A 27,830-nucleotide genomic window follows, 5' to 3' on the forward strand; every position below is an offset into this window, starting at 1 on the left:
TGTCACCTACCTTCAAATATCCATGAACATATATAACTCACAAAATCAATGAATAATGATTTCACAACACAAGATGAAAGGTACAGGACATGGACAAATATTCCTAATATTGATAAGGGTTCTAACTATAACATGTCTAGATAAAAAATACCAAATGAAAGGTATAGGACATGGACAACTATTCCTAATGTTGGATAAAGATAAAGGTTCTAACTGAATTATATTCATATAACATGTCCAGATAAAAAGTTTCTAGCCGAATATAGTTCTTATTATTATTAAATTCTATAGCAAGCAATAACTCAGTTAATTAATCCAACCAGCAAAACTTCACAAACTAGAATGAGAAACGCAACAACTAGCGCCTAGCTAGTTACCATCCCTAAACACAAAAGCAACCAGAAGCTTGCTCATGAGTGAAACACTCATCAGCTGGCATTTACACTAGGAGACTCTAGCATGAATCCTAGGTATAGTGCCTCATGGTCCTCCGTCTTAGGCTTGGTTGCCTACAATAGCTAGACACACTCATCGACCTTGACTGACAGCATCTCCGATGAGCAAAGCAACATGACCACCTCGAAGTTATCAATCTCCAATAACATCCTAGTGATTTTGCTCGCGAGTTCAGGCTACAACGAACAAGTGGCACATTTGTCAAGTACCAAAGCCCAGTCCCTCTGTTATGGATGGAAAATATGTGTTAAGAAAAAACATATGAGATATTGATCCTAGAAAGAGGATTACATGATGCCTCTCAACAAGTGGATAGAGCCTGTTCCCAAGCAAGTTTTTTTGTTCCACGGGTGGAGAAGAAGCCAAATAGCTGCTGAAAGAATCATTCATTGTTGAAATAGGGTCACTTTGATGGATGGCCAAACCATTGGCCATAACATCATTCGAGAAGTACTTCGGATGGTTGAATCGCTGCAAAAGCTCCATCATATAATAAGTCAATATAAATTAAGTTAAGTTGCCTAGTTAAAAAGAAATAAAGAAACAAACAAATATGTCTAACAATAATAAATCATGAATGTAGGCATCACAAAAATGCTATCACATTGGGGAGATATTTTGGGGAAATGCTTCATGTGCAAGCATAGATGACAAAGAAGCCATGCAACTGTAACACCCTCAGTGTTACACCATAAATCATTTACTAAAATATGTCATGAGCATCATGTTTATGTGTTAATGCATGTGATAAAGTGTGCAGATCAATTCTGTAACTCAAAACGATCAACTAAAATTGCGAAACGAAAGTTGATTCGATAGTCATGTTATATCACTTAAGGTTGAAAGCCAATTTTTATTAAGCAAAAATGCTATAGAACATATATGGGTCACCTTAATAAAGTTTGAAGTACAAACTTTGTAGATGATAGTGAAATACTTGCGATCAGAAAATAATGTTACTAGCTGGTATTTCTAATAGTCTAGAAATGGTACTTCAAATCAAATTCAGCTAAAAAACTTAGAAATTTTTAAGTCTGCCAACAGTTAGACACTGTTATATTTAGCAATTTATTGTGAGAGATTGGATTAAGGAGTGGTGTAGTGTTATAGCTCGATTTGGTAGTCTCATGTGCCATCTTTGGCATGGTGAAGATGGTTTAGGATTAGGAGCAACCGTTTAGTCGTGTTGAGCGCTTTAAAATTCGTGTGTCACGGTTTCGGGCTGGTTGGCCGCATTGCCATGATCACCGCGCTCGGGCGCTCGGCGTTGCCGTGTTGGTCGTGCATGTGCGTGCGCGTGCTGCCGTGCATAGCCAACTGTGGCCGCCTCTGGCCTAACCAGGTCTTTGCTGCCGACTGCCCCGCACGCGTTGCGACGGAGCCGTTGCCGGTGCCATCAACTCGCTGTCACGTCTGCACTACCGACCCACCTCGTGTCGCAACACTGCCACTACCAATGCCACTACGATGTTGTGTTGCTGCTGCTTGCCTTTTCCTAGTTTGCACATGGGCTGCCCCACGCCGTCGTCCTGCCTTAATGGCACTGCAGCCATGCCTGCCACGCCCCACCTGCCTCTGCGCGTGCATGTGGTTTGGCCACATTGTTGTGTAGTGGGTGCACAGATGCCACATTAAGTCCGATCGACCATGTCCCGCCAAGGCATGGATGAGCCGAACCCACTGATGTGCCCCGTCCCTCTCTCCCTCTATTTTCCGCCGCTATCGGGTTGCGTCACGGTGAACCATAGAGCGAGCACCTATCATCAATTTCTTGTGCTTGCATCTCTGCCCTCATGTCTCCTCTCTAGCCGACCCCACCCCACCTTGTCTCTCGTCATGCCAAGCTCCAATTTTGGAGCTTTGCAGCCGTCCTGCCGTTAAGGCCCGTCGTCGCCCGCATCATGGCCAGTCTCCACCACTTCGCCCCGTGCCAATTCCTCTGCACCACTAACTCGCCTTGGCTCTCTCTTCGTCCTGCACATGCTAGTCACAGCTTTAGTGCGGCCTCCTCGCCATTGATGTGGATGTGCCTTTGTAGTCTGCCGTTCACCTCGCCACACGCACGTGGCTAGCCTCACTCGAGTCATCTCCGATCGAGCCGGCTTCTTAGTAGGGTCACTGGTGAGTTGTTGTTGCTCACCCGTTACCCCTACCGCCTTGTTGTTGCTGTGGCTCACCTGAACACCATCGCCATTGCTGTAGGGTGCCCATCGTCATGGAGAGGTTCTTCTATGGCATCTCGGCTTGTGCAACTGCCACCCATCGTCTCGTGTCGAACCCTAGGTGAGCGTCGGTCTCGTAGATAGGTCAGTGTCGGTCTAGTGTGGCCGGCATGAGCGCTAGTGCCACCGCTCGCCACACCAGCATGCGTGGGGATGGTCGAGGGCCTTGCCGTTGTAAAGAGGAGAAGATCTGAGGCTTTTGTTGCAAAGTCGCCGACTACAAAAATAGTAACATGGATTACGGGTTGTTTTTCTCATAGTCTAGGGGCGTTTTCGCTAATGTGCCAGCGCGCGCAAGCTTCCTCGCCATGGGCCGCCTCGCGTGCGTGGATCAGTGCCGTGTGGGCCGCACCATGTGGGCCATGTTGGGCCAAAATCAGTTTAGCTTTTTCATAGAGAATAGAAATAGCTTTTCATTTGTATTTCTGAGCTAAACTTTGGTAATTAATATAAAATCATGTACGTTTCCAAAAATTATGAAACTAATTTTGTTAAGTTCCTAAAATTGTGCTCTATCTGTTAGTATATTCAGTTCATATATACTTGTTGATACCAGGATCTATTAAATCATTTGAGAGTGCTCAATATTATTAAGTTAATTATTGTAGGAATTTTTGTGGTAAATTGGTGATAGCTTTGGCTTTGAAAATTTTACAGTAGCTTTATGGTATTATTATGTTCTCCCTGTAATTTTTGTAGCCTTAGACTAGGCTAAGTACTAGCGTAGTAAGGTGCTCCTTGTTGTAATATAAGTTAAATCGCTAATAAGAGTAAGATTACATTTTTGTTGCTAAGTTAAGATCCGTTAGATGAATCCAAACATGTTTTTGGTAGAAATGATAAGTAGTTAGTATCTTAACCATTAGAGCTAGCTTAGTGGCTTAGTAGATGTATTCTTATTTTAAGAATTGATATTGCCTTAATATTAATGTGTTGCATCATAATCGCATGCATGTAGAGAACGAATTGGCGGAGATCGTGACCATCGGAGATCATGAGTTTGAGGAGTACAAGGAGGAGATCCTCGTGTAGGAGGAGGTCCTGGAGCCACCACTGACTGACTAAGCTGACACCGTGTCTGCCCAAGGCAAGCCTCGGTGCATAACCCTTATTTTGAATAATCACTTAATATATATATGTGATGTGCATTTATGTTATAGGATTATTGTGGAAACTACAATCATAGATATACCTACCTATGAGTCCTACTAGCTTAGGTCGAGTAGCTGCTATGCTTAGGTTTTTTGGTAGCGTGAGTAACCTGCTGTTACTCACAGTAGGTGATTATTATTATCACTCTCATGATAAAATGGTGAAAAGAAATAGAGACTGGGCAGGGATATGGTATGGGTATTGGTGGGTGTAAGAGGTTGTGTCCCATGGCCAACGGGGCATAGCTTGGTTACACTATTTTTCCTATCCGTATCGGTTAAGGATCAGCCGTTGTATTGGATTCTAGTCAGGTCATAAACTTATTATCCTAAGCACATACTTATTTATGGGAGCAGGGAAGGCTCGTTGCTCTCTTGTTATGGGTTTCGGCTCTTTCTGAACTGACAAATTGGGGGTAGGGATGGTAGAGGTCTAAGCACCACACTGAGTCTGGGAATCAGGTGTGGGGGCTTGGAGTCTAAGTTTGGACGAGGACCTAGACCCCTTGACAGGAGAGTGGTGGGTTGGTCCTACTTGTGCCTAGGGTACAAGCAGGACATGTGTTTTGGGGTATCCAGCTAGGCTACATTGATTCATGAATCACCAAGTAATACAGTACGACTTGTTTATGATCTAGCACCGTAGTAAGAACTAGAAGATAAAAGATGGTGAATTGGATCTGATTGCTTACCACTTGCTTGAAAGTAGCATAGGTGCTTACATAGAATGGTTAGATAATGAACTAATCATGACTACTAATAAGAAACATACATAAGGATGCACAACTAGTAAGGCTTTTTACAAAATAGAAACCTAGCAAACCATAAAGCTTATCATATCCTTTGGAGTCAAAAAATTATTTTCACTAGTCAAGTAAGTCTTGTGAGTACATTGTATACTCAAGGTTTGTTACCCTTGTTGTAGGTGCAGCTTGAGGAATGACTAGTTGTGTGGAGGATTCTTCTAGTGGGCATAGATGGATCCTTATATCTCACTATTAGATGTTTATTTTAATTCCGCTGTTTAAATTTTGCAGCTCTGAACTTAGTATTGTAATAATGTATTTCTAAGAATTTTTGTTGTATGAAATAGACTAAGTAATGTAAACTTGTTCTCATTATTGGATCCTAGAGAAAAAACGTGGATTGCTCGAGTTCTCCCTTGGGGTGTGCTCAATGGAACCGTCTGATGTAGCTAGCTTTTCAGGGTGCTTAGTGTCTGGTGGAAGACGAGCTCCTCCGGAAGCAGTGCTATTTCGAGCGGTTCTGCCATAGCAACAAACCAAGCTTCTTTGTAATGTACCATATAATATGTATAAAAATCCAATGTGCATGTCATTAATTGAAGATGAGGAGGTACAGAACAAATACCTGTCGAGACATAGACATGAATTCTTTAGTTGGATGTGCATGTGTCACATAGTTCATTGCATGAACTGCATGAGGAAGAGGCATCATGTTCCCACCCATCCTTCCCTGATTGCTTCTATAGTGCCTTGGTGAATTTGGCATCTATGATAATACGAATGAATAAGAGTTTACATACAGACTAACCAAAAATTTTGGTTAATCAGGCAAGGAAGGTACCATTAGTGAATGTATTTGTTGGAGATTTGGTGCTGAGGGGAACATATTTGGTCTCCATTCATGACTAAGCCCCATGGGTGGATACACAAATCCATGTCTTGGAGGACCTTGAGGGATATGAGTATTTGGATGGGCAAAATAAACTTGTGGATATCCAGTGGGGATCATAGAGTTCGTAGGTCCAACCATTCTCGCAAGCTGAGCAAAATGTTGCTGCAACTTGGCTCTTCTCTCCTCTTTTCTTTGGAAAATACCAACATACAATGGTTTTCCAAAAAAAAACATAACACCTGCTTAACCAAATTAAAGTAACCATGTTACTGATTTTTTATTGAAACAATTGAGTATATTTTTTTCATTTGGGTCTAGAAAAAAACATGGGATTACCTCGCATGCTATTTACGACGCTCTTTGCCTCCTCAAGGGTACTATAACATACAAATCCAAAGCCTCTACTAATGCCCTTATCATCATGCATTACCTTTACTGATGTGATGTTACCAAATTCAGCGAAGCGAGCACGAAGAGCATCATCATCAACTTCATCATGGATGTTTTTATATAGACATTTGATTCCTAACAACAGTATATATATATATACTTAGTCAATGGAAACAAGAATACCAAGCATGTGAATTTATGAGATAGCATTAGATCAGAACATATGAGTGCATCTTACATTGCTCTTAGTTATTATTTCATTTCTCTTTTCCTCGTGTAAGCACTGCAAATATTGTTTCATTTCCTCCTTTTGAGCCCTCGCCACGTATAAGGCTTCTGATCCTTAAAAATTAGGACAAGATAAACACATATATATATCTATAAGATTTTATTTAATAGACTATAATGTTATTTAATATAAATTATATTATTTTGGGAATGAACATACCAAGTAGCATCCCATGCATGGTCTCTTGTGCTTCAATGGCACTTTTAGGGTTTTGGAAACTAACAAATCCAAACCCCAAAATGACCCATCAGGTCTCCTCATAATCTTCACAATAACTATTGAACCAAACTGAGAGAACTTCAATTTAACAAGTTCCTCCATTATGTCATCATCTAGATGCTTCATATATAAGTTTGTAAACTTGTCATCAATATTTGCAGACCGTTCACTTTTCTTAATGAAAGTAGCTACATGCCTACATAAATTGTCGAGAAAATTATATATGTAAAACATACTATAAATAATGATAATAATTAATGCAAATGACATGAACATACAATTTTCTATCATTGAAAAGGGAGCCATTAAGGTTCCCAATTGCTTCATCTACTGACTCCTATGATGCAAATTGAACAAACCCATATCCTCTGCTAGTCCCATCCTCATTTTTGGTGACTTTATAAGATAAAACATCTCCAAACTTGGAGAACAATTCTTGAAGGCTCACATTATCAATAGAATTACTAAGGTTCTGTGAATTTCATACAACACAACCAATTAGTACTTATGTACAGTATATATAGTTATAATACACATGGAGGAGAGAGGTTCCCAATTGCTTCATCTGTTGACTCCTGTGATGCAAATTGAACAAACCCATATCCTCTGTTAGTCCCATCCTCATTTTTGGTGACTTTACAAGATAAAACATCTCCAAACTTGGAGAACAATTCTTGAAGGCTCGCATTGTCAACAGGTGAATTTCATACAACACAACCAATTAGCACTTATGTATAGTATATATAGTTATAATACACATGGAGGAGATATGCTTATGTATGGTGAAGATATTGCAATTGTACCTTAACAAAAATATTACCAACGCCACTTCTCCTAGCATCTGGATATCGGTTGGACCACATCACCCTTATTGGCTTATCCAAAACCAAGCTATGATTCAACTTATCAAGAGCCATCACAACTGTCGGTGTTTCAAGTAAACACCAACTAGTAAATTTGTATTTGTTGTGCATTGGGCCCGGATGGTGTACTAAAAGACACAAGGTTTATACTGGTTTGGGGCAGAATGTCCCTACATCTAGTTTGCTACTGCTGCTCGTGTTATTAGCACTGAAAGGTTCATAGTAGGGGGTACAAACGGTCGAGAGAGGGATAGGTCCCAAGTCTCTGATGGAAAGGTTGAAAGGACATTGAGAGCTTGGTTGCTGCTCAGCTATGTGTTATGTGGTGCGTGGTGTGTCAAATTGATTTGTCCTTTTAGTGGGGTGCCCTGCGATCCCTTTTATAGATCAAGGGGGAGCAGGGATTATAGATGGGAGAAAGAGGAAAAACTAGAGGCGGAGAAGGTCCTTCGAAGGTGCTGGGTCTTCATTTTCCTTTGAGCCTGCCTTGCTGACATGGCAGATGGTGCCAGGGATAGCACGTTCATTGATCCTGATAGGGCCATGCTCTGGCTTCATTCAGCAAGTGGTCACGTCCCATCCCACTCCGATAGGCGATGCGGCGCACTAGGGTGCCGAGCCACGAACCTATAGGGAGCAGATGGCATAGAGGCCCCATGTTTGTTATTGTAGATGACATGAGTTTCCTCCTAGACTATAGTGGTTGTCGTATGTTTTCGTCAGAATTCATGTTCGAGGGCAAATGCCGGCGCCCATAACACTATAGAACAAATATCGGTGCCCACAACACTGTTTGGGCTCTAACATGCCTAGAAGGGCTTAAAGCGCCCATCTAGTCATATCTTGATAGTACTTTCCTATAGGTGTGCAAGGTATGGTCCTCAGTATTGCAATTGACTTGAGTGCCCCATCTTATCTACACGCGTAGTTACGAAGGAGCAGTGCACAGACATCGGGCGAGGTGGAGCCTGCCCTCAGACGTTGGGCGAGGCGGAGCCTGCCCCCGAACATCGGGCGAGGTAGAGCCTAGCTCCAAGACATCGGGCGAGGCAAAGCTAGCCCTCAAATGTCGAACAAGGTGGAGCCTACCCCCAGACATCGGGTAAGGCAGAGCTAGCCCTCAGACGTCGGGCAAGGCAGAGCCTACCCTCAGACATCGAGTGAGGAGGAGCCAGCCCTTAGTCATCGGGCGAGGTAGAGTCTGTCCCCAAATATCGGGCGAGGTAGAGTCTAGCCCTTAGGGGTTGGGCACGGTAGAGCCAGCCCATGAACATCGGCGTGAGGCAGAGTCTACCGCTAGATGTTGGGCGAGGTGGAGTCCAGCCCTCGGGGGTCGAGCGAGGCAAAGCCAGCCCTTAGGGGTCGAGCAAGGCAGAGCCAACCTTCGGTCATTTGGGTAAGAAGTGTAGTTGTGTTCTTATCTGTTTGGAAGCATCAATGTTTGATGGTTATTAGCTCCTCCTCTTTGGGTACCCTAGTATTCGGTCCCCGATAGTAGCCCTGAGCCCCGGGTGATTCGGATAGAATCGCTTGGGGGTAATTTGACTTGCCAGAGGGTGCACGCGAGCGCACCCGATGGGTGTAGCCCCCGAGCCCCTGGGTGATTTAGATAGAATTGTCTGAGGGTATTTTGATTCGCTAGAGGGTGCGCACGAGCGCACCAGTCGGGTATAGCCCCTGAGCCCCTAGGTGATTCGAATAGAATCATCTAGGGGGTAATTTGGACCCTTCGCGAGTATGGCTATGAGATTTGGTGGTTTTGTTAGTCGAATAACTTAAAGGGAACCTTGGTATCCTATTCATGGGGATTCGTCTAGGGTCAACCTGGTTGAGACTCGATCATGGATCAAGACTCCCTTGAGGCTCGTGCGCCTAAGTTTTGGCTGCTTGTGGGCCCATCCTTCGTTGGGATGGCCGTTGAAACCATTGGGCTAGCCCTTGAACTCCTGGGCCTAGGCGGGCTAGAGAAATGCTTTTTGACCCATATCCCTTCTACGGGAAGGCGAAACGTCCGGTGTGGCTTTGGTAGAAAAGGGTAGGGATTGGGGCGCATATCCCATGTGGTGGTGAATCATGGCAGGCAAGGAGATCCAAGTGGACAGTTGCCTTCCTCGCATCCATCACCCCTATAAAACCAAAGGGTTTACCCCTAGGGTTTCATACATTGCCTCTTTGCCTTTGCATCTACAACCTCCGCTGTCAATCACCTAAGCCTCCCACATCTGCATCTTAGCCACCGTCAAGTTCACATCTATCCACCCCAATCGTTTAATGGAGCCGTGGTGCAGATCCGATGTCACCCTCTAGTTCCTAGAGGGCCTTATTCACCATGGCCTTCTTTGCGCATGGACTATCATCAAGGAGTGGTGGCTGCTCGGCAATGAGGACGTGACATCGCCTCCCAAAGGCTACATTGTGTCCTTCGCTCACTTCCACGAGTGAGGATTCGCCACCCCCACCCACAAGTTCCTTTGGGGGTTGCTGAATTACTACAATGTGGAGATGCAGCACCTTACTCCTAATGGGATCTAGCACATTGCGATGCTCATCGCCCTATGTGGGGGGTTCTTGGGAATTAGTCCCCACTTCAACCTATGGCGGCATTTCAGCGCCGTCACCCTCCTAAAGAAGCGGGAGAAGAGGCAAGAGCTGAACATGTCAATGGGATGCACCGACATCTAGCTCCGCAACAACTGGGTCAATGAGTACCCATCGATGCGTCTATCAACCTCCAACAAGGGGTAGCATTCGCATTGGTTCTATGTTAGGAACGACGTGGCCAACCCCTTGCCAAAGTTCACCGGGTGCCTCATCAAAGAGGTCCCAAAATCATGGAGGAAGTGGGGGTTCCAAAGAAAGACAAGAAGAAAATCCAGGACCATCTCACCGCCGTCTGAATCCTAAAGAAGAGGGGCGTGAGGGGTCAAGGATCATCAGTGCCTATCACATGCAGAATCTCTTTATAAGTCCAACTTTCCTCAAGCCCCCGCGCGTGGCGGGGATTTGGTCAAGGGTCGGTTCATTTTTGTGACCGTTGCCCTGTCCACGGTTTTTGCATCGGAGGGGTTGTGGCGACATCACTTGCCTCAATGGCTTGAGTGATGTGCTTGATGAGCTCACTAACAGGGATGTTCAAACGGAATCCCATCCCGTCGCTTGTGATAGGGTCAGCAAAGCCCTCGGGTGGCATTTCATTACTCCTTAACCCGCCTTCCAATAGATTCCCCCTCAATGGGGATTCTATGGGCTCGGCTAGAGGCTGGATCGAATGAGAAGGTTGAGATAACCCTATTTGCCTCTATGTAGGTTGGGCAAAGGCTGCTAAGGCTCATCTATATTTTTTCCCCTGGCTCTTGTTCAACGTGAGGTGGCCTAGGTCCCTTTGTGGGCTAGCCTTCGAACCATGGTCTCTTGATCTAGGATCGAGCGGCTCGATCTTGGAGCCCCTTGGGGTCTGATAGGGGTCGGTCGTGTTTCACGCATCACCCTATCCTCGATTTCCGCAACTAAAGGGGCTGAGCTAACAACACTTGCCTCGATGGCTCGAGTGTTGTGCTAAATGAGCTCACTAATGGGCATGTTCGAGTGGAATCCGAGTCCATCATTCGCTGATGGGGTAGACAGAGCCCTCATGTGGCATTCCACTACTTCTTAACCCATCTCCCAGTAGATGCTCGAGCCATTCGATAGGCTTGGGTGGCCCATTGGCCTCTCCTCGATGGAGATTTTGTGGGCTTGGCTTGAGGTTAGAATCAAACAAGAAGGGTCGAGAGTCCCTGTCTACTTCTGAGCGGGGTCGGGTAGGGCCACTAGGGCTCATCTCAGTTTTTCTCCCCTGGCTCTATTTGACATGAGGCAGCCTTGAGCCCTTCACAGGCCAGCCTTTCAACCTCGATCAGTTGTTGCTCATATCGAATGAGACAACTATCGCTTCATGACGTGATGCGAAGCGTTGAGATGCAGCAATTGCATATGCAATGCTCGGATGTATGAGATGAATATATGATATAATGGAAATGAAAATAGGGGTTGGTGATATTACCTTGGTGGCATGAGTGATGGAGAGCTCTTATCGGACATGTCCATGCAGGGTTCGGGTCTGACGTTTGCGATGGGGCTGGTGTAACCTGCATGAGCATTGCAATTTTTTATTTCTGTCTCTTGGCAGCGATCCAAGTTGTTCGATCAACTTGGGTGACCTGATAGCATCTCCTTCAAGTAGATTCTATAGGTAGACCCCTCTGAACCCTGCTCGAGAAGGCGGATGCTAAAGCTTGGGGTGCGGGGACAAAGAATTGGATCACGCTGGTGAATAAAAACACCATAGCCGCTGGGGCTTAGGGTCTAGCGGTTCGACTAGTTTTACTCAAAGTTTACACCTGCACACCATGCCTCTAGTTTTTAAACATAAGGAGGGGGTGGGCGAAGAGAATGTCTAAACAAGTAGACACTCTCGGTAGCCCCCGAGCGATGTTCACGCCCCTGCCGTTGCTGGGGTCAGAGCCTCGGTAGTGAAATCGATACGTAAAGTAAGTAAATAAGGGTGCTTATCTTTCGGCGACTGTTTGGTTCCTCAACCCCATCGCTCGGCGTTCACCCAGGCCCTTCGATCGACTTAGGAGGCCTATTGGTCTCCCCTTGATGGAGGTTCCATCATTGGGCCCTTCCAGGTCCTACATGGGAAGGCGGAGAGCCGCCTACATGCGGCTGCGCCTTGTTTCTCGTGCTCGGCGTGTGGTAGTGGTGGGCCATACCCAAGCCACATCCCATTTGACCAGGTGTCGTCTCGTCGAGCAGGGCGCATCCCATCGGTCAGGACGCATCCCATCGAATTCCCATCCGCATTGAATAGGGGAAGGGAGAAGGTTTTCTGCCCCAACCCTTTGCCTTTCTCCAACTGTTGCATCTCCTTAAATAGGGCAAGGGAAAGGGTTCTCATCCCATTCCTCTACCTATTCTTGAGCTGCTACCTCTCCTTCTTCTTCCTTCTCGCCAAGTGCGTTCGTGCATCATGGTGATTCCTAAGTGAGAGAGGGTAATGTGAGGGAGAGTAGAACTCACAGATTCATTCATGAATGTAGAGCATGATGTCGAGCTAGAGGTCATCCAATGTAGATGAGATGGTGCTAGCCACCTTTGTTGAGAAGGGGCCGCTTCCGCCAAAGGAGGAGGCGCACCGAAGGGTGCTGCACGTCACTGGCTTTGTCACCATCTATGAGGTCTTCATCGGGATGGAGCCGTACATAGGCCTCTTCTAGTGAATCTTCTCTAGGCGAGCCTTGTTGGTGGGGAAGCCACCTAGGACTACACCGATGGGGGTTTTGCCCCTATAGCTGCTCAGGTCAGCCAGTTCATAAAGTTTGATGATATGTTGGAGACATCCACCAGCCATGGTGGCCATACTTTGACGGGCAGCATCCCCATCTAGGAGCTGCCTCGTCACGAGGTGCCATTGCCAGGGTTGTGGCTGATCACGATGGTGTAGTCCCTAGATGCCCTGGTGAAGACACCACGGTCACCGACATGGTGCTCGACATTGTAGATGATGGCACCCTCAGGGATCCCACAGAGCGGTAGGACGTTGCCGATGGAGACCGTGGCGCGGTTGCCGCAGTAGTATTTAGAGTAGAAGTGATTTGCAAATGTATCCATTTAAGTTGTGGGGGAGCCCCCATGTGAATAGTTTTTTTGTATTCATGAATACATCGGCCCCTTTTCATGATGAAATCATTTTATAAGGGGAAGCTCGTCCCATCCGTTTCTTGGCAATGGTCATGCCATTCGGTCGATTCGGGCTACCTATTGAAACAAGAATTTCCTACAGATATAAAGGATGCGGACATCCTGCGCAAGAATTTAGTTAAGTAGGGAAGCCAGGCAGCGAAACTTGTAATAAATGGATGAGCTTTCAAATTTTGTTACAGCAAACAGCTTTTCAGCTCTTCTCCCTCTTCTTGCAATAGAGGTTTAGTGCATTCTGGCCCATCCCATAGTTAAGTTCATAAAAGCTTGGAGAGCGGGCGAGCCAGTTCTAATCATGCTAGTGAGCAAAGAGACCATAGCCATTGGGACATGGGTTTCCCATAGTCGTACCAGTCATACTTAGGAATTGTTCCCATAAGTCTAGCTCCTAGGACTTAATGTGAAAAAGGAGGGCATGCGTAGAGAATGTTTGTCGAATAAATGAGCTCACATCAGCCCCTGAGTGAGGTCCGACCCTTTGTCTATTGTAGGGGTCGGATGTCATGAAAGATCAGAGATTTCGATAACAAAACTAATAAAAGAAAGTATGCATTTATTTAGGGGTAAAAGTGACGTAGTTGCTTGATGTTCCAAGCATTGGTGTAGACCTCATCGTTGATGGTTTTTAGCTTGTAGGCTCTAGGCCAAAGTACTTCCACGCCAACATACGGCCCCTCCTAGGGTGGGGAGAGCTTGTGGCGGTCCTTGTAGCTCTATACGAAATGAAGGACCAGGTCCCCGACGTTGAAGGCTCGGCCTCGCACCCATTGGCTGTGGTACCATTGCAACACCTATTGGTACTTGGCCGAGTGGAGGAGGGCGACGTCACGTGCTTCATCTAGCTGGTCCATGGTGTCCACATAGGATGCCTCGGCTCCCTATTCATCATATGACCTGATCCTTGGCGCTCCATAGTCAAGGTCAGTTAGGAGGATGGCCTTGGAACCATAGACCATGAAGAAGGGCGTGTAGCCGGTGGCTTGACTAGGAGTTGTCCTTAGGCTCCAGAGTATGGTGGGGAGCTCGGTGACCCACCGTGCGCTAAACTTATTCAACCGGTTGAAAATCCTAGGTTTGAGGCCCTGAAGGACCATGCCATTTGCGCGCTCGACCTGCCCATTCGTTCAGGGGTGCACGATGGTGGCCCAATCGACCTGAATGTGGTATTCATCGTAGAATCTAAGGAACTTCTTACCTATGAACTATGTGCCATTGTTTGTGATGATGGAGTTCGGTACTCCAAAGCAATGGATGATGTCAAGGAAGAATAGCATGGCTTGCTCAGACTTGATCGTAGAGATCGACCGAGCTTCTATCCATTTAGTAAACTTGTCTACAATGACGAGCAAGTGGGTGTATCCTCTAGGCGCCTTCTTGAGAGGTCCAACCAGATTGAGCCCCTAGACTATGAAGGGCCACATGATAGGGATCATCTGGAGTGCCTAGGCCGGGAGATGAGTTTGTCAAGCATAGTACTAACACCCTTCGTAGGTGCGCACGATCTATTCAGCGTCGGCTACTACAGTGGGCCAGTAGAAGCCCTGTTGGAATGCGTTTCCAACCAGGGTTCTAGGTGCGGCATGGTGACTACATATCCCACCATGGATATCACTCAGCAAACGCTTCCCCTGTTCGATGGGGATGCAACGCTATAGGATCCTGGTGTGGCTTCACTTGTAGAGTTCGTTCTCCACAAGAACAAAGGACTTGCCACGACGAGCGAGCCATCGAGCTTCCATCTTGTCCATCGGTAGTGTGTCCTAGAGGAGGTAGTCGAGGTAGAGTACCCTCCAGTCGATGAGAGGTTCAAGCTCTATCGCGGGGTCTTCTTCGAGCTCCATGACTTCGGGACCTAACGGAGCCGACGGCTGGTCAACCCCCGAGGCTAGATTGGGTGAACCATCATTAGCCTATTTTGACCCTTCATAGCGCACCGAGGGCTTGTGTTTGTCACTGGTGAAGACACCTATTGGCACTAGCTCTTGGCCGAATGCCACCTTCGCAAGCACGTCGGCCGCCTCATTGAGGCGCCTTGGGATGTGTTGAGTTCGAGGCCATCGAATTTGCCCTCTAGCCATCGAACTTCTTGGTAGTATGTAGCCATCTTGGCATCATGGTAGCTTGACTCCTTCATGACTTGATCGATGACTAGCTAGGAGTCTCCTCGAATGTCAAGACATCAAACGCCCAACTCGATGGCGATGCGTAGGCCATTGATGAGCGCCTCATATTCGGCCACATTGTTTGAGGAGGGGAAATGGAGACAAACCATGTACCTCATGCGTACCCTGAGGGGCAACACAAAGACCAGCCTCGCATTGGTGCCCTTCTTCATTAGCGATCCATCGAAGTACATCATCTAGTACTCTTGATCGATGACCACCGGCGGCATTTGGACCTCGGTCCACTCCGTGATGAAATCAGCTAACACCTAGGACTTGATGGTCATCCGAGGGGCATACGAAATGCCTTGATCCATTAGCTCAAGTGCCCATTTCATGGTTCTCCCCATGGCATCCTGGCTTTGCACGACCTCACTGAGGGGGAACGATGTCACGACCGTCATCGGGTGTGACTCGAACTAGTGGCATAGCTTCCTTTTGGTGATGAGGACGGCGTACAGGAGCTTCTGGATTTGGGAGTAGCAGGTCTTAGAGTTGGATAGTACCTCACTGATGAAGTACATAAGGTGCTGCACCTTGAGGGCATGCCCCTCTTCTTCTCGCTCCACTACTAGGGCGGCGCTGACCACTTGCGTGGTGGCCGCTATGTATAGCAGAAGGGATTCTCCATCGATTGGAGGAACCAAGATTGAGGCCTTTGTTAGAAGTAGTTTGACCATGTCAAGTGCCTCCTAGGCCTTAGATGTCCATTCAAAGCGGTCAACTTTCTTCAAGAGTCGATAAAGGGGGAGACCTCATTTGCCGAGGCGCGAGATGAATTAGCTGAGTGCCGCGAGGCATCCTATGACTCATTGAACCCCCTTTATGTTCTGAATCAAGCCCATCCTTGTGATGGTTGAGATTTTCTCTGGGTTGTCTTCGATGCCATGCTCAGAGATGATGAAGCTGAGCAACATACCCCTTGGGACCCCAAAAATACACTTCTTGGGATTGAGTTTGATGTCGTTGGCTCAGAGTTTTGCAAAGGTTTGCTCTAGATCGGCTACGAGATGGTCAGCCCATTTGGAGTTGACCATGATGTCATCAACGTAGGCCTCAACAGTCCACCTGATGAGGTCCCCGAAGCATTTGAGCATACAACGCTGGTATGTAGCCCTAGCGTTCTTCAGACCGAACGGCATTGAGACGTAGCAATATGATCCGAAGGGGTGATGAAAGATGCTACGAGCTGGTCAGACTCTTTCATTGCGATTTGATGGTACCCGGAGTACGCATCAAGGAAGTAGAGGGTTTTGCACCCTGAGGTACAGTTGACTATTTGGTCTATGTGTGGCAAAGGAAATGGATCTTTTGGGCACACTTTGTTGAGACCCGTATAGTCAACACACATCCTCCATTTCCCACTCTTCTTTCATACAAGAATAGGTTTGGCTAACCACTCTGGATGATATACTTCCTTGATGAATCTGGACGCCAAAAATTTGGCTATCTCTTCACCGATGGTCCTGCATTTCCCCTTGTTGAAGTGGCATAGGCGTTGTTTCACCGGTTTGGAGCCTGGACAGATCTTCAAGGTGTGCTTGGCGACTTCCCTCGAGATGCCTGGCATGTTTGAGGGTTTCCACATGAAGATGTCTCTGTTAGCGCAGAGGAAGCCGACGAGCGCGCCTTCCTATTTGGAGAAAAGCGTGGTACCAACACGCATCATTTTACCGTCGGTGCTCCTGGGGTCTATGAGGGCTTCCTTAGAGCCTTCCGCTGGATCGAAGGACCCAGTCGACCTCTTAGTGTCAAGTGCTTCTTTGGTGACCTCCCTCTTGATGGCGGCAAGCTCTCCGAAGGCGATGATTGCTGTGGCATGACCGCAGCACTCGACCTCATACTCATAGGCGCGCTGAAAGGAGGTGCCGACGGTGATGACCCCACCGAGGCCTGGTATTTTTAGCTTGAGGTATGTATAGTTGGGGACGGTCATGAACTTCACGTAGCATGGACGTCCCAAGATGGCGTGGAAAGTTTCGGCAAACCCAACCACCTCGAAGATGAGGGTTTCCGTCCTATAATTGAACGGATCCCCTAAGGTAACGGGCAGATCGATCTGCCCAAGTGGCATGGCCTGCTTTCCGAGCATGATGGCGTGGAAAGGTGCTTGGGTTAGGTGGAGGCATGTCTTGTCTGTTTGGAAGCATCAACGTTTGATAGTTATTAGCTCCTTCTATTTGGGTACCTCAGTATTCGGTCCCCAACAATAGCTAACAAATGTTAGCTAGCTAGTCAAAATCTTACTATATCCCCTCGATGAAAAATTTTAATTAGTTAACAAATACCTTATGATATTATCCATAAGAATAATTACAAAATGGATAACAAATTACATAATAAAAGTAAATAACATGGTAAGTTGCACTTGGCTATGACAAAGAAAAAATTAAATTAATATAAAGCAAACATCTAAACTTTAGCACAAATTATATATAGAAGATTGCGTGCAACAACACAAGCTCTATGCGGGAGAGTGATAATATTAAAAAGCATATCAATCTAATTTTATCTAGAAAAACAAAATGCATGAAAAAAATGTTGAACAAAACAATAAGGGCAAGACACAGGTGGATGGCTAAGCAAAATGCAACACACAAGAATTATTCAAGAAGCTTCAAATTTTCACTTGGTATAAAATCATAAAGATAACTTTGTCCAAATAAAATACCACTTCTCTACAAATCAACAAAAGGAAACTAGTGGTGATTGGTGACAAGATTAAAAAAGACGTCCACATCTCTTTAGATAGTCTCCCTGTTGCACAAATCCTCGTACTAGAATGATACAAATAAACTTGTAGCATTGCACACCACTGGCATCAACAAAGTTAAAATAAAATAAAATGCGTTGTCCAAGACGATGCAACACATAACATAAGCAGAATACTGCTCATAACTATAGCGCACCAATGCAAGTCTAAGAGTCACTTGGAAACGATAAAGATCACTTTCTAATCATTCTATAAGAAGAAAACAAAAAAACTATTCATGTTATGAAAATAATCAACCATCAGTTTATTATTAATTTAAGCAAAATAAAATAATGTGCACTGTTCAAAGACCATGCAACAAGAGATATGGCCACTTCATCATAAAAGTTATGCGGGGTCACTTTCTCATTATCGACTAAATATGCTCGGCAGTTCACCGAGGGGATCCCCACGATTGTAGATTGGTCGGAGGGATGCATGAGATCAAGAATAAGAAGGCAACAGAGACACAAGAGTTAGACATGTTCGGGTCGTCAGCACGGCGTAATACCCTACTCCTGTGGTCTGTTGGTTTGTATTGGCTATCGTATGATATTACGTGTGTTTTAAGGGGTCCCCTACCCGCCTTATATAGCCGGGAGGTACTGTTACAAGTCAGTTACATCTAGGAGATAATCGGTAAGTAATAACAGATTACAGGAATCACGGGATCGAGCATATCCTAACAAATCTTATAGCATCTATAGGATATCGCCCTTGATGTCTTGCGGTACACGCCGAGCAGTACCGTGCACCGTAAGTCTTCGTCTTATGGGCTGGCCCATTCCTGGCGGCATGGCCCATGCAGTCTGTCATGGGTATCCAGTGTCGTATCCCCACAGCTAATCCCCGAACGCCTTGTATCCGCTATGCAACGCCTTCTTGAGCTTATCCGAGCAGGTGTAAACAAAGCTGAGCGATCAGACTCATAGTCCGACCACCCTAATGAGTCATCGAGCAGTTGTAGACTATAACCGACCAGCTTAACTATCCGACCGAGCCCGGGCTTACCCAAGTAAGGCTTGCTAGAATGATGTAAGGAGCTCAAGTTCAAAATCAAAAATTTCCTCGCTGTGAACCAAGTGTGCCCACTTAGAGTCCGGCCACGAGAAAGGGAGATAATCTTCTTCAACTTCGAAAGGCATGGAGTCTTCCAATGAACAGATTAAAGAAAAACACACTCACCGAAAGGTAAAGTGTGCCCACTTAGTCCCCGAGCCTGACAGTAGGTGATGTAGTCACATGGTGCCAGGGTCCAGAAAGTAGAAGAAAAATAAAAAACTAGCCGAACAGGTAACCAGTCCACAGGTTGAACCCTAAAATGAAAAGCGCACATTCACCACAAGGTGAAGTGTGCCCACTTAATCCCTGAGTCTGATAGTAGGTGACATGGTCATGTGGTGCCAGGGTCAGAAACAACAGTAACTAGAAAAAAGTCCCTAGTATATTAAACCGAATCATAATGATGATGTAGTCCCCGAGCCTACTAAAAGATTTTGAAGATATCTTGTAGCAGGGTCAAAGAATTTTTAATGAAACCATGCCAACGTCATCTGCCATGTACTTCACAAGACCCTAGATGTGCTGCCCAAGATCAGCACCGTGATCCGAATAGCATGGAGTAACTTGATAGCACACCAATGATACGTAGCAAGATCCAACCCCCAAGGGAGTCCCTAGCTTAGCTGGCGACGCTTGCATAAAGAATCCGAACACCGAGGAGTCCCAGCGTAGCTGACGATGAAGCCCATGCGATGAGCAATCCAACTAACTGGTCGGCGGTGAAGTGAACACCGAGCAAGAGTGAGTGTCGAGCAGTTCGACCAGTTGGTTGGTAGTGAAGTCCATCCGATAGGTGGTCCGACCACCCAGACAATGATCATCATGTCTAGTCCCTAAGCGTAAGCTCATTGACCGAACAGTGCCCTATGAAACAAATGTGTAGAATGGGTAGTACATGATGCAAAAATAAAATATATGAAGTCCAAAGAAAAATCAACAGTGATGAAATAGCATATACAGCTCGACAATCAATTGGTGTAAACACTTAGTGTTATTCTGAAGATGTGTTCATATTTAATATGAACCGTCCGACCAGTTAGTGTGTAGCTGAGTCTCCAGCCCTAGCTAGCCCATTAACCATAACACGGAGCGCGGAGCCCGTGTATGTGTAGGAAGAGCAGGGCGTTGTTAAGGAGCCATTGTCGACCACCCCTAATGTAGAGGGTAGGCACTCGTGCACGTGTAGGGAGAAGCTAGAGATAGGGTCGTCTCTAGGAACATCTAAGCATCAACATGACTATTCGGGGATTTGCCTTAGGCTTAGCTGTATGTCATCTTTAAGATGGTATACATGAAAGAAAATCATTTGGAGAACAAACATGAAGAAAACAACTCAGAGAAACATCATGGAGATATATGAAGGTTGGGTAATATTTAGAAAAATATTAAAGCATGACTTAGCTTTAGACAGAACGTCTAGTTGGTGGCATATGGCGTTATCTAGTCAGCGTTGATGAATTTGTGTGGCCCTCAAGCTTTTTGGCCTATCATCGTGGCGGCGGTCGCGGTAATGGAGTCCTCGGACAAAGGTGGTGATGACTTCTGCTCCTGTGATATTGGGAATAGAATTCCTCATCTCGGAAAAACGTTTGATGTAGCTATGAAAAAGCTCGGACGATTTCTAATAAATACGATTTAAATCATGCTTGGTGCCCGGCCGAGTACACGTAGCCATGTAATTATCGGTGAAGACCTTCAACTATTCCCAAGATTCGATGGAATCTAGGGCGAGGCTTGTGAGCCAGTTCATTGCGGTCGGCGTGAGCATGACAGGAAGATAGTTCGCCATGATACTAGTATCTCCCATGGTGGCACGCACAATAATGGCATAAGCATATAGCCATTGTGTGGGATTCATCTGCCCCTCGTAGGGCTTGACCTCGATGATTTTGAAACCATGGGGGCACTAGAGTGTTTAGAGTGATCTCGTGAATGCTTGGGGCCCTTTGGGATCATCACCGTTGGGATCAGGAGCATTGCCGATGTTACGTGGATGGAGGGCTGCATCCAGATTACCAAATTCTTCCTCATATTCTTGACGCCGGCGTACTTCCTCCTCATGCTAAGAGAAACAACGCCCATCGATATGACATCACGCATCCTAGAGGTTGTTGATGTGTTCTCAGACATCTTCATCGACTTCTTGATTGTGTTGGCGAGGGTTGTTGATATGGTTTCCCCTAGCTCCCCTGGTGGGGTTATCTATCATCACGATGTTGGTTGGCGAAACGGCTTTTGTTGGGGTGGTGATTGGATCTTGGCATGGCGGATCAGCGATTCGAGCTTGTCGAGTAGGAAGGTCCCTGATCTTGGCGGATCTCGTTGACCTAGCAGTGTGTAGCTTTAAGCATTGTGGTGACCTTGGCGACCTCTGGCGTTTGTTTGAGCCGAGCAAGCTCGTTGGTGGCAATGGCCAAGTTAGCGCTTGGGGTCTTGTAGACATCGTGGTCATCAATACGGATGAATTCATTATCGAGGTTGCGGCGCAGTGGGCGTGGCCTCCCTTGCGAGTTGAGTTGTTCTCCATTGCGAACAGCCTCGGCTAACATAATGGTGACCTCATTCGCTCGGCGCTGCACATGGTTGGTGTTTCTATTGAGGCGCTATTGGCGCTCCTCATCGTTTTCCTCATCATGGGATGGCTTGTTGGCACTGACGTGAAAAATCCTTCCCCCAAACCTTGGCGGGAAAGGAGGAAAATCAGAGGGGTTCTCGGAGATCTTTTTCATGGAGCCTTAGGATTCAGGGCTCGGGGTCTCTTCCAAGATGGTGTGGAAAGATTCCTCATCAAATTGGTGAATTGCCGGCCTGGTTGGTGGTGAGGTCGGTGAATGGATGAACATCACCGAGCTGATCGGTGGTTGGATGAATTCCACCGATCTGGTCGGCAAATTTGCCCCTGAGGGCATCTTGATAGGAGACGGCAATGCTAGTGAGCCCAAAGGGTATGGCCATTAAGGCACCATATCTTTGGCTATGCTGATCGGCCCTAGGTAGATTGGATCTACGAGGTAGTTGACACTGAGCGGCTGGTTGGCGATGGATCATGCGCGCTTCCTGCATCACGGTGATGACAAGGGGTTCCTCAGACCACCTACAATGGCGGGAGTGTATGGAGTGGTCAGAGCATGTCGTTCGACGATGTGGACATGGCAAAAACTCCTCGTCGTCTGTAGGTCAGACAAGGGACAATTCGACAATGGACAAGCAGTTGGAAAGCTTCTGGTTTACCTGATCGATAGATGCGACCAAGTCGTCGTTGTCGATTTGCTTCCTCAGGTAGCGAGGGAGCGACTGATGAGTTGTTGGTGAAGACGACCTCGGAGGTGGTTCTGAGATTAGATCTGCTAGCGCAGGCATAGGCGTATTTGACACAGTAGAGTTCTACGCTGGCTCGATGATCTCCCCATCACCGTTGTCGTTGATGAACCAAGAGATTGACCCAACTGTGAAGATTTGGTCGGGCTTTGGGGAGAGCAGAGAGCTCAAAAATCATACCATCTTGTTCGCCATGAAACAGCATGCACACCCCTACCTAGCGCACCAACTGTCAACTAAATATGTTTGGAAGTCCACTGAGGGGGATCCCCATGATGGTAGATTGATCGAAGGGATGCGCGAGATCAAGAACAAGAAGACAATAGAGACATAAGAGTTAGATAGGTTTGGGCTGTCAGCACGATGTAATACCCTACTCCTGTGGTCTGTTGATTTATATTGGTTATCGTATGATATTACATGCGTTTTGAGGGGGTCCCCTACCTGCCTTATATAGCCAGGGGTAGAGTTACAAGTCGGTTAGATCTAGGAGATAACCGGTAAGTAATAACAGATTACAGGAATCACGGGATCAAGCATATCCTAACAGATCTCGTAGCATCTTCAAGATATCGCCCTTGATGTCTTGCGGTACACATCGAGCAGTACTGTGCACTGTAAGTCTTCATCTTGTAGGCTGGACCGCCTCTGGCGGCACGGCCCATGTAGTCTGCCATGAGTATCCGGGGTCATACCCCCACACAAATCAATCTAGAATCTCTACTATAAGGGACCAATCAAAACTATACTATGTCTCCCAAAAAAAGTCCCCCGCTGAGAGACTACAACCATTGTGCACTAATGAAATTGTACCCAGGATTACCGTATCATTAAAATCTATGGCTCTTGATCCTTTCTCATAGGCTTCAACTTGATATGATGGCCAACGTTATTTGGATCTCCCCCGCCCAGGCTTCAACGCACGCCTCACACATCCCGTAGGCTACAGTAAAATGGAAACCAATGGAAGTCAATCAAGGCAAATATGGAAGTCAATCAAGGCAAATATGAAGGAGGGATCCGTGACTCTGATCAAGGCAATTTCCAGAATTGTCATTATAATAGAAAAACCCACACCAAGCCCGACCCCATCTGACGCGCCCCTTCCAAAACTCTTCGTGCCATTCTAGTATTGCGTCAATAAGGAATGGCGACAGACCTACCAACATACTCACTCGCATGTTTTCGTCAAGAACACGTGGGACCTGGTTTGGTGAGCCCACACGTCAGTAGGAGCAGTGGAGCGTCTGCAGCGTGGCTAAAACTGGAAAGGTCTACCCCTTTCTTCTCATAAAATACCAACGGCGGCACCCTAGACAAGGAAGCAAAATGGGTCACTTACAGTCTGGGCCCACAGAGAGGAGATACATGAAGAGGTTTAGCACATTTGGTATCAAAGAGAAGAGTTAGACCACTGTGTTACAAAGAGAGAAGTTAGACCACTGTGTTATAAAAGAAACACACTACACGCCCCGACCGAGTTTACAAAATAAACGAACCAACTTGACACATGATTATGAAAATAAAAGGCCATTATAAAATAGAACACATAGGCTAGAGACAATTAGTTTTGTTCTAATTTTTAGATATATAGGTTTTGCTATGCACCTAAATATACATTATATCTATATACATAGTAAAAACTACTTTCCTCCATTCCAAATTATAAGTCGCTTTTATTTTTTTGGTACATCCATTTTGTTATGCATCTAAATATAATAATATGTCTAGATACATAGCAAAATGGATAAACAAAAAAGTCAAAGCGACTTATAATTTGGAATAGAGAGAGTATGTATCTAGAAAAGCTAGAACGACTTATAATTTAAAATAGATGGAGTACTTAAAACTTACTTGATAAATCAGTTGATTATGCCAAGAAGAAATGGTGTTTTCCTTTTGTCCAATAATTTTTATTAGTTAGCTTTCTAATACCCGAAAATCATCTGAAGAAAGAAAAACGTGATGAGAGAGAGGGAGAAACCGAGGAACAACCAGATAAATATCCATCGCGGTTGTGTACATATATTTACGACTATATCTACTATTTAATTTTAAAAAAGATCAAATACAATTTTTTCTTTCATTTATCAAAAGTGAATTATAGAGTTACTTTAAGAAGCTATATCTACTTTAAGAAGCTTGGTACGGCATCTTTGATTATTTGAGATGAAGTTTGCATGAAGTGGTCATGAAGATCTCCAAGACATGTTTAAGGACTTAGGCATATTGTAAATTATATGGTTAATGCAAGAAATAACTTTATTATGCCTTATTATGTGTAAGTGTTTCCCGGATTGTATATACATGGTCATATACAATTGTGTGAAAGTTAAACTCTGGAAAAAAAATTGTTGTTTGGTTGTTTCCATTAGCATCCCTAAATGAAGCCGTAGCGTTAGCACGGGTACTAAACTAGTCTAGAAAAAAAAACGAAAAGTGCCCAAAATTATTATGCAAACAATCAACAGTCAGTTTACTATTAAATTTCGCCCTAGTTCAACTGTTCAAGTATCGTATCCGTGAATCTACAATGCTTATATTGTGGTAAGCTCCATACATCACGTAAGGCAAACAGCGTGGCTGCGTGGGAAAGCAATAATGCCAAAGTACGTAGACTGAGCTGAAAGCTTTGCATGGATGCATGCAGGAAGCATGAGGTCTTCCTACCCGCCTCCATGTTTTGCTAGATCTGATTTTACCCTATTCCTCACTAATCAAAATCCAATCCCCGAGCAAAAGCATTGGAAACCTCGCAATCAATCTGGTCTAATAGCTGGACGGAACAAAAAAAAATAGGATTTGCTGCCACTAGTACAGAGACGGGTTTTACTTCCGATGGGGAACCTCCTCTAGTCTCGGTTCCTCATCCGAGAGCAAACATCCAGGACTAAAGAGGTCCTTTAGTCCCGGGTCAAGAACCGAGACTAAAGAGAGACATTTAGTCCCGGTGGGTAACACCAACCGGGACTAAAGGGGGACCTTTAGTCCCGATGGGTAACACCAACCGGGATTAAAGGTGCCTCCTGACATGCCACGGGGTCGGCACCCTTTAGTCCCGGTTGGTAATACCAACCAGGACTAAAGGTTCTTTTTTTTCTTTTCATTTTTTGTTTTCTTTTCAAAATAGGTTTTCGAAGTCGTATTGTACGCTGCTAATAATACATTTATACGCGCGTATAGTATGTTTCGGTTCAAGCACAATGAACGTATTAAATGATACAATTCAAGCATAGAACTATATATATATATATATATATATATATTTTACATGCATGCATGCATATGTGTATTTTACATTATATTATTTCATGTGCATATATTACAAAAAATTGCATTACACCATTCTTTGCCTTACATTCTTTGCATCTTCTTTTGGATTTTTAGTAACTCTTCAAATTCCTTGTCAGATACACCATTCTTTGCCTTCCATTGCAGCAATTCTAGTGTGGTTCCCAACTTTTTCTGCTCTGCATCATAAGTTGGGTACAGCAATTTCTTGTGATCTTCTAGCATCCGCTCAAACTTGATCTTCTCCTTTTCACTTTTATATTCTCTTTGTGCGTCATGAATGACTTGACAAAGATCATCAGCAGACTCATCTTCTGTGGCTACCTCTTCTTCAGCTTCTCCCATTGCAGTATTATTGAAGCACGCACCATCGGGAATAATATCATTGTCGTCCTATTGTTCTTCTTCACCTTCTTCCATTACAACGTCGATTTCTCCGTGCTTCGTCCAACAAATATAGTTTGGCATGAAACCCGACTTGAACAAGTGTGAATGAAGAGTCCTTGAGCAAGGATATTCCACCGTATTCTTACATATGGCACATGAGCAGCACATGAAACCGTCGCGTTTGTTTGCCTCGGCCGCACGTAATAAATAATGCACGCCATCAATGAACTCTTAGGAGCGGCGATCAGCATTGTACATCCAATGCCGGCTTATCTGCATTACATGACATAAATACCATATTAAAACCTAGATCATAATTAATTATTTATACAACATGTGTGCCACCACAAAAGGTACAAATTTATGAAAGCATCGCTACAATGTAGATAATCACAACTACCACTAAAAGAACTAAAGCTAAAATACATTTTAGGAGCACAAGGATTTCGCGACCAATCTCAACTAAAACAGACAGATCCCCCGATTGTGCAACATCTTTGGGCTTCTTTGGCTGGATCACAGCCTCATTAGTCGCCGTATCTGCCTGTTGTGCAAGATATTTTTGCACGAGTTCAACATACTCTTCCTCCTAGTAGAAGCCTGAACATCGTCCACTGCTGTCGGTGTTTTGGACCGGGGGATCCTTAACCAACTAGTAAATTTGTACTACGTGTTCCTGATCCTAGATGGTGATGCAAAGAGACACAAGGTTTATACTGGTTCGGGCAATTGGTGCCCTACATCTAGTTTGAGAGATCGATCTTATATTCCTTGCACCGAAGTGCTTGTAGTAGGGGGTTACAAGCTGGGTGAGAGAGGGAGCTAGTCCCAGGTCTCGGCGTGGAGTGATGCGGACTGCTTGAGGCATTGCTCTCAGGTAGTAGGGAAGTGTGCGTGTTACAGAGTGTTGCTTTTGGTGGGTGCTTGTCTCTTCTCCCCCTAGAAATGGCCCAAGTCCTTTCCTTTTATAGTTGAAGGGAGGACAAGGATAGTACGTGTGCTAACTATACGGTGTCGTGCGAACAGAGGCGGCGTGTCCGAGCCCTGTAGCCTGTTCCTGTAGCAGCATGGTCGTCGGAGTGGTCTGTCCTTGAAGCGCTGGAGCGACGTGCTGGTCACATCCGATCCTGTGCGTCATGGGAGCTCTAGGGCTACCTCGAAGCAGGCGCGGCAGTCGACGTGCGGGTCACTGTAGATTGTCGGCGCACGAAGCCGAGGCTCGGTTGGTGTCGAGGCCGAACCATGGTGGGGGGCCTTGGCAGACATGAATCTCGAGATAGCCGAGACCCTGACTTAGGGTGCCAAGGCTCGGAGGGGGCGGACGACCTTGTACGTTGATTCGGAGGCGATGATGACCTAGACCAGACTTTCCATGCTGCGTTGTCTTGAGGGCGGGGGTTACAGGGCACAGTGTAGTTCAGGAGCTGATCGTGGGCACAGTGCCACAACACAGTGGCCGGTAATCCCCACTGTGCCTTATCCTAGCCAGTATGGCGTTGATGCGACTCCCTGTCCCGTCGGCCGCTCCGTGGTGTCGAGCCGTCGTCTGGCTAAGATTGCGGGAGTGGTTGGCACATTAATAGGACGTGACACGCTGTCGGGAAGACTGGTCGAGGCGAGAGCAACAGGCTATTAACAAGCCGGCCTCGAGCGATACGGAGAATCGCTATCTCATTCGAGGCTATATGCATGGGGCCTCGGGCGGGACGGAGATTGGGCTCCTCGCCGAGACCTCGCGCGAGGCGGAGATTCGTCAGGGCGTTGAGACCTCCCGTGCGAGGCTTTAGGCGAGGCGGAGAACCGGTGGGCTCGGACGGGGCCGGTGATGAATCCACGGCTTATCTTCTGGTTTTGTTGTCGATGGGATTTAAGTGACTCTTTTGGTGTA

The 27,830-nt window shown here is 45.8% G+C and overlaps 1 pseudogene; it reads right to left on the bottom strand.

Annotated features, from left to right (window-relative positions):
• Positions 1–428: 428 nt before the first annotated feature.
• Positions 429–27,830, bottom strand: part of LOC136535921 (polyadenylate-binding protein 7-like) — a 43,456-nt pseudogene continuing 16,054 nt past the window's right edge.

The sequence above is a fragment of the Miscanthus floridulus genome, chromosome 2, assembly GCF_019320115.1.
Source record: "Miscanthus floridulus cultivar M001 chromosome 2, ASM1932011v1, whole genome shotgun sequence".
NCBI lineage: Eukaryota > Viridiplantae > Streptophyta > Magnoliopsida > Poales > Poaceae > Miscanthus > Miscanthus floridulus.